This window comes from Ruditapes philippinarum, unplaced genomic scaffold (genome assembly GCF_026571515.1).
Source record: "Ruditapes philippinarum isolate M1 unplaced genomic scaffold, ASM2657151v2 ctg3385_1_1_1_1, whole genome shotgun sequence".
NCBI lineage: Eukaryota > Metazoa > Mollusca > Bivalvia > Venerida > Veneridae > Ruditapes > Ruditapes philippinarum.
The window spans coordinates 43,677-55,977 of record NW_026862005.1 but is presented as its reverse complement, the minus strand read 5'-3'; the positions used below and the strand labels follow the sequence as shown (position 1 = coordinate 55,977).

The 12,301-nt window shown below is 33.3% G+C and overlaps 1 long non-coding RNA gene across 1 annotated transcript; it reads right to left on the bottom strand.

The window, feature by feature from the left end:
- Positions 1 to 603: 603 nt before the first annotated feature.
- Positions 604 to 3,398, bottom strand: LOC132717608 (uncharacterized). The gene is made up of 2 exons (XR_009623973.1): positions 3,066 to 3,398; positions 604 to 2,054 (listed from the first exon to the last, which is right to left on the bottom strand). It is a non-coding gene; the product is annotated as an uncharacterized LOC132717608 (long non-coding RNA).
- Between the last annotated feature and the right edge of the window lie 8,903 nt (positions 3,399 to 12,301).

Sequence of the window (12,301 nt, the reverse complement as noted above, 5' to 3'; positions counted from 1 at the left end):
TGTTTGTTTGTTTTTTTATGTTTTTTTTCCAAAACGGAAATACATATAAAGAGATAATGTAACAAAACATTTTTACAACTACAAGTGTGCTAACTGTTAAAGAAACAACACAAGAGAAAAGATGTTTACAAAAATATAACATTCATCAGTAACTCGTTTTAAATCGGCTTACTTCGTCACTATCCCCCGTGTCATTGTTTGTTATAAGCTGTGGGAATGACAAGATATTTTTTTTAAATCTTAGTTATACTGACGCATACATTTGTATTAGGTCTATATACATGATATAGTGAAATATGTCACAATTTCACGGTGATTAAGTAGTTTCAACTTCTGATATACATGTAGTTTTAATAGATACACCTTTTTGTATAAGTCTAGTACTAAAACGATTAAAAGAACATAAAATATTAAACACTATACATTATTATAAGTACCTTTTTCTATAAATGCTACACAAAACCATTTTACCCGTTCTATACAAATCTTATTTTTCTTATTAGATCAAAAGAGCAGTTGCTTCCACTTTGAAATACATATATTTATCTTTCTTCTTAATATCATCATTCAGAAAAGTGGAGTTGGTCGAAATACACTGCTCAGTTACTTTGTAGTTTGTATTAAAATCACTAATAATAAAATGGTATACACATATATACATGAAATTATGATTTATTAACATAAGTATCATCACTAACATGTTTATTATCTTTATTCAAGCTATAAACTTCAAGGGAAATTAAAGCGGCCTTCAGGTTTTCTAAAGGTTAACTATGTTTTTTTAGATAAATCGTTTCATATTATTGTCATATAAAAAATTATATCGTGGAAATGAAATTTGCCGACAAAGAAATACATAAATAATAAAGAAACTCCTAGGAATCCTCTAACCTACCGGTCCAATTAGTATTATTATTATTATAGTATATATAGCGGACGGATCGGTTCCCGATCTTCTATTTTTAGAAATGACGTCACTGACGCGTTATAAATAGATCTCGGGACGCTGTTTTAAAGAAAATAAACAGTCACATGTTTTTGTTGTTGTTTTTGTTGTTTTTTTTTCAAAATAAAATTACTTAAATACTTAGTTTGAAACAAAGCAAAATTGTTTTTTCGAACAGAAAATAAAAGCTGAAGGTCGCTTTAATTAAAACAAATATATGTACAGACGATTTGTTAAAAATTCGCAAGTTTGAGATTCTGGAAAAAAAACGACATTTCTTTGATGCCTTTCTCTTCTTATATATGTTTCCAAAGACTTCTATTACAATTAAATAGAGCTCTGTGATATTTCTGAAGACGAACCTTTTATCAACATGATCCATTATTTTATTTTTTCACAAAAGATTCACACACGTTTATTTTGTCACACTTTTGATACATAAAGAACTTCTTTTTTGTAAATTATTATCTACACTGCGTCAGATATTCAAACGACTGTAACTGTAATCATTTCCGGTGTCCATGCACGATCCAACGGCGAAGAAAATACCAAGTATCTAAATAAGGAAAATTATATCTTATTTGCATAACAATGCATGGTCGTTGAAATTCAAATTAAAGTGACATTATGTCCATCTAAAGGTATATAGTGAGTGAACTGGTGAGAGTCAAAATAAATTTTTATTTTGCAATAATTCCTTTTGATTTAATGATTTACTTCGGATTAACAATAAATAACCACCGGATTCAAACGGAATTTTAGTAAATATCATTTAGAATTTACCTGTAACGTTCAATTTATAAAAAGAGTCTTTTTGTATTTTTTTTCAGATTTTAAATTTTATCCTAAACATTTTCCAATATAATCTGTTGGTCAAAAGTCATTTAACCAGTCAATTTTTGAAATATAAAGTCAATTCAGCTCAACTTGACAATGAAAATATGAGCATAATGTCACTTTAAAATACAAGAGAATTTTTCTCAATTATTATCTCCCATAATGTAGCGAATGTAAGTTGTCCTTCCATATAAATTTATAGTTTATGTCATATTCCGGTACTTGTTTTCGGGTCCATACACATACCAATTGCCAGGAAAAATGTCACAATCTAAAATTATAAAAAATGTTATCAAATTTTCTAGGAAAATAGATTTAGTATTAGAATCAACCAATAAATCAATAGATCAATCAAAATAAGTAAAGAAAAATACTTGTAGATGAAATATTATGAAGTTTCTCCGCATTGTTAAGTAAAATATCAATAAATTTGTTTGGACGAGTATACAGCTCTTAAATAAATCTATATTGGACGAGAGCACTGGCTGGGTCTGATATGAGTTTTGCAGCTGTGTACGAATCCAGTCCAGTACGCATTGTTCACCACAGTGTATATTGACTTATTGTTTCACATCGCCATTTTATACATTTTGACAAAACTGTGTTACTTCAAGTAAAATAGTTTTTATATCAACTTTTGGACTCTGAAATGATAACGAGACTTGACAGAGTGTAATATGCTTTTTGATATAGATATTTTGAAATCGAGGCTATATTGGGAACGATAGGCATTGTGGAGTGAATTTTTTTGGACTCTGGAAATTGAAACAAGGATAAGCTGGATCCAATAACAATTCCTATTAAAGTATAACGAGGTACAAACCACTAAAAGTTCATTAGTTATATCCATAAAAATGAAAATAAATTGATATACAGTAGTGAATGGTTGGTCAGGCACTTTTTTCTCAGATGCTGTATTAATTTAAAGTTGAATAGCAAATGGCCCCACAGCTGAAAGTAAAAATTATGGCTTCACAGTCCCTTTCGAAACTAAATGAGGTATATGCTTTTTTCAACATTTTTTGGCCCTTCGTTAGAACAAACCTAGTCCGGCCAGTTCTTTCCACACTGTCCTTTGTTTCTGTTTTGGTGACTGACTAATTGTAAGTCACTGTCATGTCAGACAATGTCATTGACCCTTTAAAATACACACCAGAACATCACACGTGTTATGCTTAAAAGGTCGTTATCAGAGGTGTGGCAGCAACGGCAATAGAGTCTTATTTGAACATTCAAATTCATATCTAGTTATGAGCTTACAGCAAAAATCGTGAGACATTACCTGTAGGACAGCAATTGTAACTCCGACACCAATTATAGTGGCGACGTTGGCATAAATAATGTCCTGTAGGCTGGTAAAACATCCCTGTAAAACACAAGTTCTCTTTCATAAATTTCGTATTCTTAAAAACATAAAGGCACAATAAAAACAGCATTATCTTAAACGTTACCCGATCTCAGTTTTTTTTTCTATTTTAGGCCATCTCAAGGGCAGATAACTTATACATAAGTCTGACTAACCTTTTTCGACGTTTGCTTTAAATTTTCAGTATATAATTGGTCGTAATATAAAATTTAATGAAATTCCATTAAACACTTTGTTTCGTTCATTCCAGTTTCACTTAAGATTCGGAACCTAAAAATATGGCATTACAGTAGTTTAAAGAGAATTGATAAGAATCGATAAGAAGAAGAAAAGAAAGAAGAAGATAAAACAAATAAATTATGCTATAAAATTTTTAAAGTAAGAAAATCACAATTTTAAGGAAAATGCTAAGTTCAAAGGGGATAATTCTTAAATAAAATGGTTCTAGTGTTTTTGAGCTTTCATAAAATTAAAAAAGGTGAAAAAAACGGGTTTTTTTTAAATAAAAAAGTTGGGTAAAAAAAAAAATTTTTTTTAAAGTGTTTCTCCTTCGGGAGATAAAAATTAAATTTTGTTTTGGTTTTTCATCAAAAACTGATTTGGTTTTGTTACGGGGTTGGTAAACCGAAAGTTTAATAAAAAAGATGTTTTTTTAGAAAAAATTTTATATCCCGAAAGAAATTTTAAATTTCCAAAAAATTGGCACCTGGGGGCCTAAGACACGCAGGTTTATTTGGGGACAGTGCTAATAAAAAATTTTTGTGAAATTTAATAATGATGAGGTTTGTTTAAAGTGAATTTTTATCTATAAAAAGTAAACATAAAAAATTTTTAACCATCGCAAAAAAAATAACAAAATTTCAATTCAAAATGGGGCCTGTTTAAACAAATATAAAAACACAAAAACTTTCATAAAACAAAAACAACAGTTAATTATTCCTTTAAATTTTGTCATTTTTAAAATTTTTTTTCATTTAAAAAAATATTTTTGGAAATATACTTTTCATGAAAATATTTTATAATGAATAAAAGAGTTTTGCCGAAAATTATTTGATCGGGCAAGAAAATTTTTTTTTTTTTTTAAAAAGTTCCCGGTAAAATTAAAAATTATCTTCGTACAGACAGCAAAAAAGCCCAAAACATTTTTACAGTTTTTAAGAACTTTGAAAAGGGGGGGAAATTTTTTCCATCAGGGTACAGCGACGCCAATCGAACGTGTACCTTTTTTGGGTGTCGGGGGGTCGGCCCCCCGTGTTTTGCAAAACGAAACCAAGGGGTTCGGGAAAAAAAATGAAACTAAATTTGGGAAAAAAAAAAAAGTTAAACAACTTGAAAATTACAAACAATAAAAAAAAATTTGGGAAATTTAAGGGAAAAAACAAAAAAAAATTAGATTAAATGTATAATCCAATACCTGATTCATTTTTTGGTTTTTAATGGGCCACAAATGGGTTTTAAAAGTTTTTTTTAAAAATAAAATTTTGGCGGGGCTTAAAACCCAAAAACCGCCCCTTTTCCGTCACCCAATGCATTTCCCCCGAAATTGGGGTTTTGATATTTTCGGGCTCGAGCCCCAATAAATGGACCTTTCCATCAAACCGAAAACCCAAAATACTCGGGGTTCAGCCCCTTCCCCGTTTTTTGCCCTATTTTTCAAACCTTCAGATAATATATTTATCTCTTTTCCAGTTAGTTTTGGTGTATTTTTTTTGGAACGGTATGAAAAAAGTACATGTTTAGAATCCCCCGGGGCGTTTTTAAATTTCAAAAAAATGTTTTAGATCTGACGGGGACAGAAAAAATTTCGGGAAAAGGTCAGTTGTTTTAAATTTTGGGGCCTAGGGGCCCCTTGGTGCCCAACTTTTTAAAAATTTCCCGGCCCTACCGGCCTGGTGGCAAGCACTGTAAAAGTTCCCCAACCCTTAGGGTTTTAAAAGTAAGGCCCGGGGGCCGCCAGGGGTTTGTAAAGTTGTGGCTGGGGGCCGGGGCCCCCGTTTTTAAAATGAAGTTAGGGGCCTTTGGAACCAGTGGTGTAAGTTAAGGGCCTGGGGGCCGGGCGGCCAAAGGGGGTTGTAATTAGGGGGCCGGGGGCGGCCAAGGGGTTTTAAATTTTGGGTTGGCAAGAGATACAATACAGGTCTTGAAGTTGTGGATACAACTCTCTTGCGAAGGATAAGCGGCATTTCTATTGTTGGGGGATTACCTTTTTTGCCTACGCAGCTTTCGCATGCGTGCGAAATTACTACATCTTGTCAATTTTTAAAGCAAAGGTACGGGAATTGCCGTTAGGCCATCGCCTATGAATGGTTTGATCTGAAAACGCGATACTCGAAAGTATGATGGATAAAAAAGTGAAAATCACGAAAACTACGATGGTGAAAACGCGACAGTCAACGATGGTTGAAAACACGACAGCACGATAACGAAAACGCGTTAATACGACAGTACGGTGATGCATAATACAACCAAACTATCGTGTTTTCATAAATCGTACTTCGCGTTTTTTACCATCGTATATCGTGATTTTTTTTTTTTTTTTTCGCGTTTTCATCATCGCGTATTATCTGCCCGTTTTCAAACCATATCCGTAGTTCGTGATTTTGCGTTTCACCCTCGTACTATCGACTATCGCGTTTCAGGTCAACACATTCATAGGCGATGCCCGAACGGCATTCCGGAATGCCGTTAGGGCCATTCGCCTATTAAATGGTTTTTGATGATTGAAAACGCCAAAATGACGAAACTACGATGGTTTGAAAACGCGACAGTACGATGGTGAAAACACGATAAGTTATCGCGTTTTCATTCATCGTAGTATTCGTACTGTCGCGTTTCATCATCGTTACTATCGCGTTTTCATCATTCGTTATTTTCGCGTTTTCACCATCGTAGTTCATGATTTCGCGTTTTTCACCATCGTACTATCGACTATCGCGTTTCAGTAAACATATTCATAGGGCGATGGCCCGAACGGGGCCCCCGTCTGTAAAAAAGAAGAATGGTTCTTCAACCGTTGAGTGGAGTCCCTTATAATTCAACCATGTATATAAAACCTGTAGTTAATTTTCCGCTATTGTATCCCCGAAATGTGTGTATAGTAACAAGCGTTAAAACAATAAAATGTATCATGTTGAATAACAAAGTAAATTAAATCTGTTCACATTACATAACAAAATAGCTATGTTTGGTTTACGACGCATTACTGCTGACTGAAAATGCAATTTTAAACCGAAATACGAAAAATAAACCATAACTTTACCGGATCATGAATCACTTCCGCATAGTCTTTTCGGACCTTTGATCACAGCATTTCATGCTGAAAGTAATACGGGGAAAGAAAAATACAAAACATATTTCAACAGAAATTAGTTAGATAATTTAGCCCGGGGATATAAATCAAGTTTGAGTCGAATTTTGTTAATTCTAAAAGATTGGCTTATTTAAAAAAGGTAGTTGGCCAATAACTGAAATAATGGACAAAGTGTTGTATTGATAAAATATAAAATCTACCTTAATTAATTATATAAATTGGAAACTGTCCCACCTCTTCTTATGAAATTGGCATTACCGATTTTAACAATTTCATAGAAAAATTTCCATTGCTCACAATGAATTATTGATTAATGGTCATAATAAAATACGAAAATTTGAAACGCTATTATAGCCAAAATGTCCCAAGTTGTTCTATTTTCCTGTTCCCACTGACCAATTTTATCCACTTGGAAATGGGCATGTCCATAAAAGCTTTAAAAAAACACCTTTAAAGTAAAACTGACGGTGCCTTCAGAAAGAGTAAAATGATTTTCAATATAAACATTAGCAATTCATGGTTTTTGAAAAGTTTTACAAATACCGCAATTGTATTGTCTATCGTTTGACCGAAATATTACTCTAACCACTAAAATCTTAACCCATGTATTAACGCATGGGGATTAATTCTGCAATTTTTGAAAATTTACTGTGGATAGTAAATGACCTTTGACCATAGTTAAATTCACTTAATTGAACAGGAGGTAATACTGTTACCATTAAAAACCACCTGTCATCTTTTATCATATTCATAAAAAAATCTACATAAAATCTTGGGCTTGCCCCTTTAAAGTTAAAAGTTTTAAAGGAAACCGCTCACGTGCGTTTCAAACGAGCAGTCATTAAATACAATACTAGTATTCATTAAAGATCCATGGATATCAGAATAAAATTTTTCTTAAGATTACCATTGGCGTTAGCCTCTTTGAGACAGACAGGACGGCACAGACAGACGACGAATCGACGCAGGGTCCCCGGAGCTTACCCATGTCTGAACGTTATCCCAATCATCAGCATTATCACTCCCTTCCCTTTATACGTGTCTTGATGGTTCTTTGTAAGTGAATTTGATAAAGGGAATCATCAATCTGAAAAGTGATTTAAATTGAAAAAATCTGTGATTAAGCTTTAAACGGAAGGATAAGTGAGATTTGAACGAAAAAAAAATTCTCACAAAAAAAGCTCCCACATTTAATTTGTAACGAGCAAATCGGTAAAATTTTTGACATTAACTGTGTAAGGCAAAAACACACGCACTAGTTTATATATTCAGAAGAAATAACCAATCATGCAAGACATTAATTTGAGCCGTGCCATGAACAAAACCAACATAGTTGGTTTTGCGAACCAGGCATGGATCCAGACCAGCCTGCGCAATCCGCGCAGTCTGATCAGTATCCCATGCTGTTCCGTTATCACTTTTCTTCGTGTAATAGGGTTGGAAAAGCCCCGGATGCGCAGCTGGTCTGGATCCCATGCTGGTCGCAAACGCAATATGTGGTTTTGTCATGACATGGCTCAATTCCGGTTGAACGTCTTAAAAATTGACGTTTATACTGTAGAACAAAACCAGTCTTAATTCTCGGCCCTTTTCTGTGAAACATCGGGGTAATCGGCGGGTTACACAACTAAACATGCTTACCTCCCGCGTTAAATTTCCCGTACACAAACGAGCTGCCAAGACAACAATCCAAATATAACCAGCAGACATAAACGTACTGTAAATAAATACAAAACAAATGATGACGTCATATTAATTACAGATATTAACCATTACAAAAGCGGCCCACTGAAGAGCAATGACCCTTTCCCAAATTAAGAATATCTGCGCCCCCCCCAACCCCCCCCCCAAAAAAAAACAGAACAAAAAAAAAAAAAACCGATAGACTAATTGCTCGAAGCAGCAAACCAAAATTCCCCTATGTTAAACTGTATTTTAAAGAGGGAAAATTTAAATAAAATCAAAAAAGTTGGAAAAGTCACTTTTATTAATTTTTTATTATTTATTAAAAAGATATTCTTTAATATTTGGTTGAATTCGATGGCTTTTGTATTAGAATAAAGTAACACATTATAAAAATGGCGACACATGACGTTAATCCACGACGAGAATGTGTGGTGTAGGGGTAGAGCATCGGACTCCTGATTCGGAGGTAGTGGGTTCGACTCCCAACCAGTCATTCTTTTCTGTCTTTTTGGTAATGATATCCGGAAGGAGTCAACTTAAAATGCATGTCTAAGGTTCCAAAATGGGATTTGACTATATTTCAGAAAACAAACAATGAGTATGGCGTCATGAAAATTCTCAACGTTGTGCGTTGTATCTAACAATGCCATGACTTGTATAGAACGGGTACCACACTTTTCTTTTATTTCAGTGTGATATAATTTATATCTAATTGTTCTGCTTGAGTACTCTAAGATAAAACAATAGGTAGTAGACACGGAATTAATCAGCGCAATGAAGGCAATAATCACAATGGAAGGAAAGCTTTATTTGTGAGATTTATCAGTAAATAAAGGTAAATATTCAGCCTTACCAAAAATATCAAACATTTACTTCCACGGTAGACCGCCAGACAACCAAATGCACTGACAACAACAACAAAAAGTCCGAACCCTATCAGAGCCAATCCTGCATTTGTCAGTGTGCTGTCACCGAGGCCATGATCACAAGATCTTGTAAACTGATGACGAATCTTTTCTCGACCTTGACCCATATTCCTATACCGACAAATGCGGCGGCAGAAATCTGAAGAAAACAAAATCAGAGAGCGTGAATAGGCCATTCTCTGTGACATTTTCACAGTCCAAAGGTTTCAAAGATTTCGTGCATATTCATAAATTACAGGTAAAGTTATGTGATGACATGGCATTTTTGTATCATTTTGAAACTTTTTTTTAACAAATGCGAGCTCCACTATTCTCAGTACTTGTCGAAATATATTGATGTAGCAAATCTAGATTCTGAGATATTTTTGTTTTGGAACGGAATCTCGCTTCTAGAGCCATACACAAAATAGAACGATATCTAATCGCGTGAATATATGCGTAAATAAACGTATACATACCAGGAAAATAGTGTTGAACAATACAAGACAAAATTTACACAAAGCAGAATTGCCGCAACATCCACATCCGCAGCCGATACCACACCCACATCCTTTCCCACGACCTCCGAAAGTCTGAAAATTTGTGACACATAGATAATCTTGAATTTTATTATCATTATTATTGATGATGTTGTTGTTGTCGTATTGGTTGGTTGGGTCGGGTCGGGTCAGGACATGTCGGGTCGGGTCGATTATGTCGCTTTTTTAAAAAAAGGTTTTAGCAATGCGCGTGATTTCGTGCTCATAAATTTACAAACACAAGTCACGTTCTGATAAACACACTTCATGCACTATACACACCACATATAGTGTATAGATTAATAAATAAACCCTTTTCTTGAGCTCGTTTGGATACGATAAATTATCAACACAAATGAGGTTCAATAAAGTGTTATAAAACATTAATAGAAAGCATAAATAAAAAGCATAAATAGAAGCATACCCTCTTTCCCATCTGCAAGTTTTAGTCACCTTTTTTCTGAACGTTCAAATAGTGTTAAAGTTCATTAGGCGAAACATTTACAGATACTGCCATACCTTTAATCACGCGTTTCTTACATTTTTTACAACAAACACATAGTGTTAATTAGATATCAAATACACTATAAGAAAATAAGTAACTTTTTGAATTTTGTACATAGACTTAGACATAGACCATGTAAGATAAGTATGCAAAAATTGTCCCTTTTTCTTATATATATTAGACAAATAACTTTAAAAGCTTGACTAACAACGTGGTTTACATATAATTTGGTTATTTATGATATGTTTAAACATCTCATTATCGAAACATGCATAATTTGTGCTACAAATACTTCAAAAGAGATATATCAGTTTTGCTTAAATTCGGCGGCCATATTGGACAACATCTTGAATTCTGAAGAGGAATAAAGCAGATTTTTTCAAAGATTTGAATTTTTGTAAAAGATAAACTTTATACTTGCTTTAGTGTTAGTTTCAGGTCTGTACAAGAAATTTCACTTAAAGAGCTAAACATTTATACTTCAAATTTTAAAAAAAATGGCGGCCATTTTTTAAAATGGCGGCCATCTTAAAAGACAAAGAAATATTCCCTTTAGCCCCTTTACTTTTTTTAATCTCAGGTTTAAAAGATGATTACCGAAAAGGGATGCTTGTATCACCATTTTCATTTTTTTTCTCCAGAGGGCTTAAATTTTCCCTTTCCCCCGGAAAAATCCGGGTTTTTCAAAAAATTTGGGTTTGTTTAAACCCTGGTTTAAATTTATTATCCCCTGGTTTTAAAATTTTTCTGTTGGATAAAATTTTGTTGCTTCAAAAAATATCACCCGAATAAAATGCCGCTTTCCAGCCCGGTTAACTTTAACCAGTCTTATGACCACCGGATAATGCCCTTAACCAGTGGTTAGTCATCATCATTAAAACAGTAAAGATTATTAAAACTTGTTTAAAACCAGATTTTTCTTACAAATACAGTAGAACTTCGGTAAGTCGAAGTTGAAGGGACTTGCGTAAAAACTTCGACACATCGAGACTTCGACTCATGAATCGCTCTCAATTCCATGACAAAATTTCGACCCGTGACTAGTCCTAATTATAAGCTCTATAACGAAACATATTTCATGTTTTCCCATCATTAATCTTATCTTTAAATTTTACAATGATAAATAATTAGCATGTCAAATTACGTTTTTTTTCACGACTACCCCCAAAAATTTTCAAAAAGGGGTATGATTAAAGAAAGGCGATAACTAAACCCCGTTAAAAGTAAATTTTTTCCGTTTACTTCCAAAAGCGACAAACCCGGGGCAAGGGTTTTTTAAAAGAAAATGTGAAGTATTCTTACTGTTTTTTTTCAAAAAACCACTACGGCCCAATTTAAAAAAATTACGATTAAAAACATTTTTTCAAAATATTTTTTGCAAACAAAGGCTGTTTTAAAAAACCAAGGGGTGGGGTTTTTTTAAAAACCTATCACACAAATTTATTGGGGAAAACGCTTTGGCCCCAAAAGGGGGTGGGAAAAAAGTCTTCGAGGGGCAAAGGGTTCAAAAAAATCCCAACGACTTCGGTTTTTTTGGTAAAAATTTCCCCTAGATTTACTTTATACGGGCCCAAAGAAAAACCTGACACAAACGAAAAATTCGGGCCATAAAATTTCGACTCATAAATAGGTTTTTATAAGGAATATATAGGGGGGAGAGTCGGGACTTTCATTTTTATTCGACACATCGAGAAAATCGACTAATCGAAGTTCGACTCATAGAAGTTCTACTGTATATGTTTATTTTTTCTTAACTAGAACTTTTCATCTGAAATGCATAGGATTAAATTGAAACATTTCTGAAAAAGTGCTTTTAGAACCCTTTTTCAATCTAAATTTGTTGTTGTTGTAGTTCAGAAAATTCACTTAAACAGTCATAACTTTCTTATTCTTTAATAAAACATACATGTGTCAGTACTCATTTTCTTAGTTAGAACATTACCCATCTAATGGAAGTAATTTCAAATCACAATTTAAAAAAAAAAATGTTTTTGATTTTTTTTCATATGTGCGTCTAAGGGAAAATAGATATATCGATACTTTTAAGGCCTTTGATATACTTTTTTGTTTATTTCCAAAAACATGAAAGCACAAAACATGCAAAATTAAGTCTTGGGAGCTTCTTGATTCTTATAGATTTATTATTCATCAAAAATCGGCCATTTTGTTTCCAGAATCAAACCGGGTTGTTCAAAACATTAGTTAAA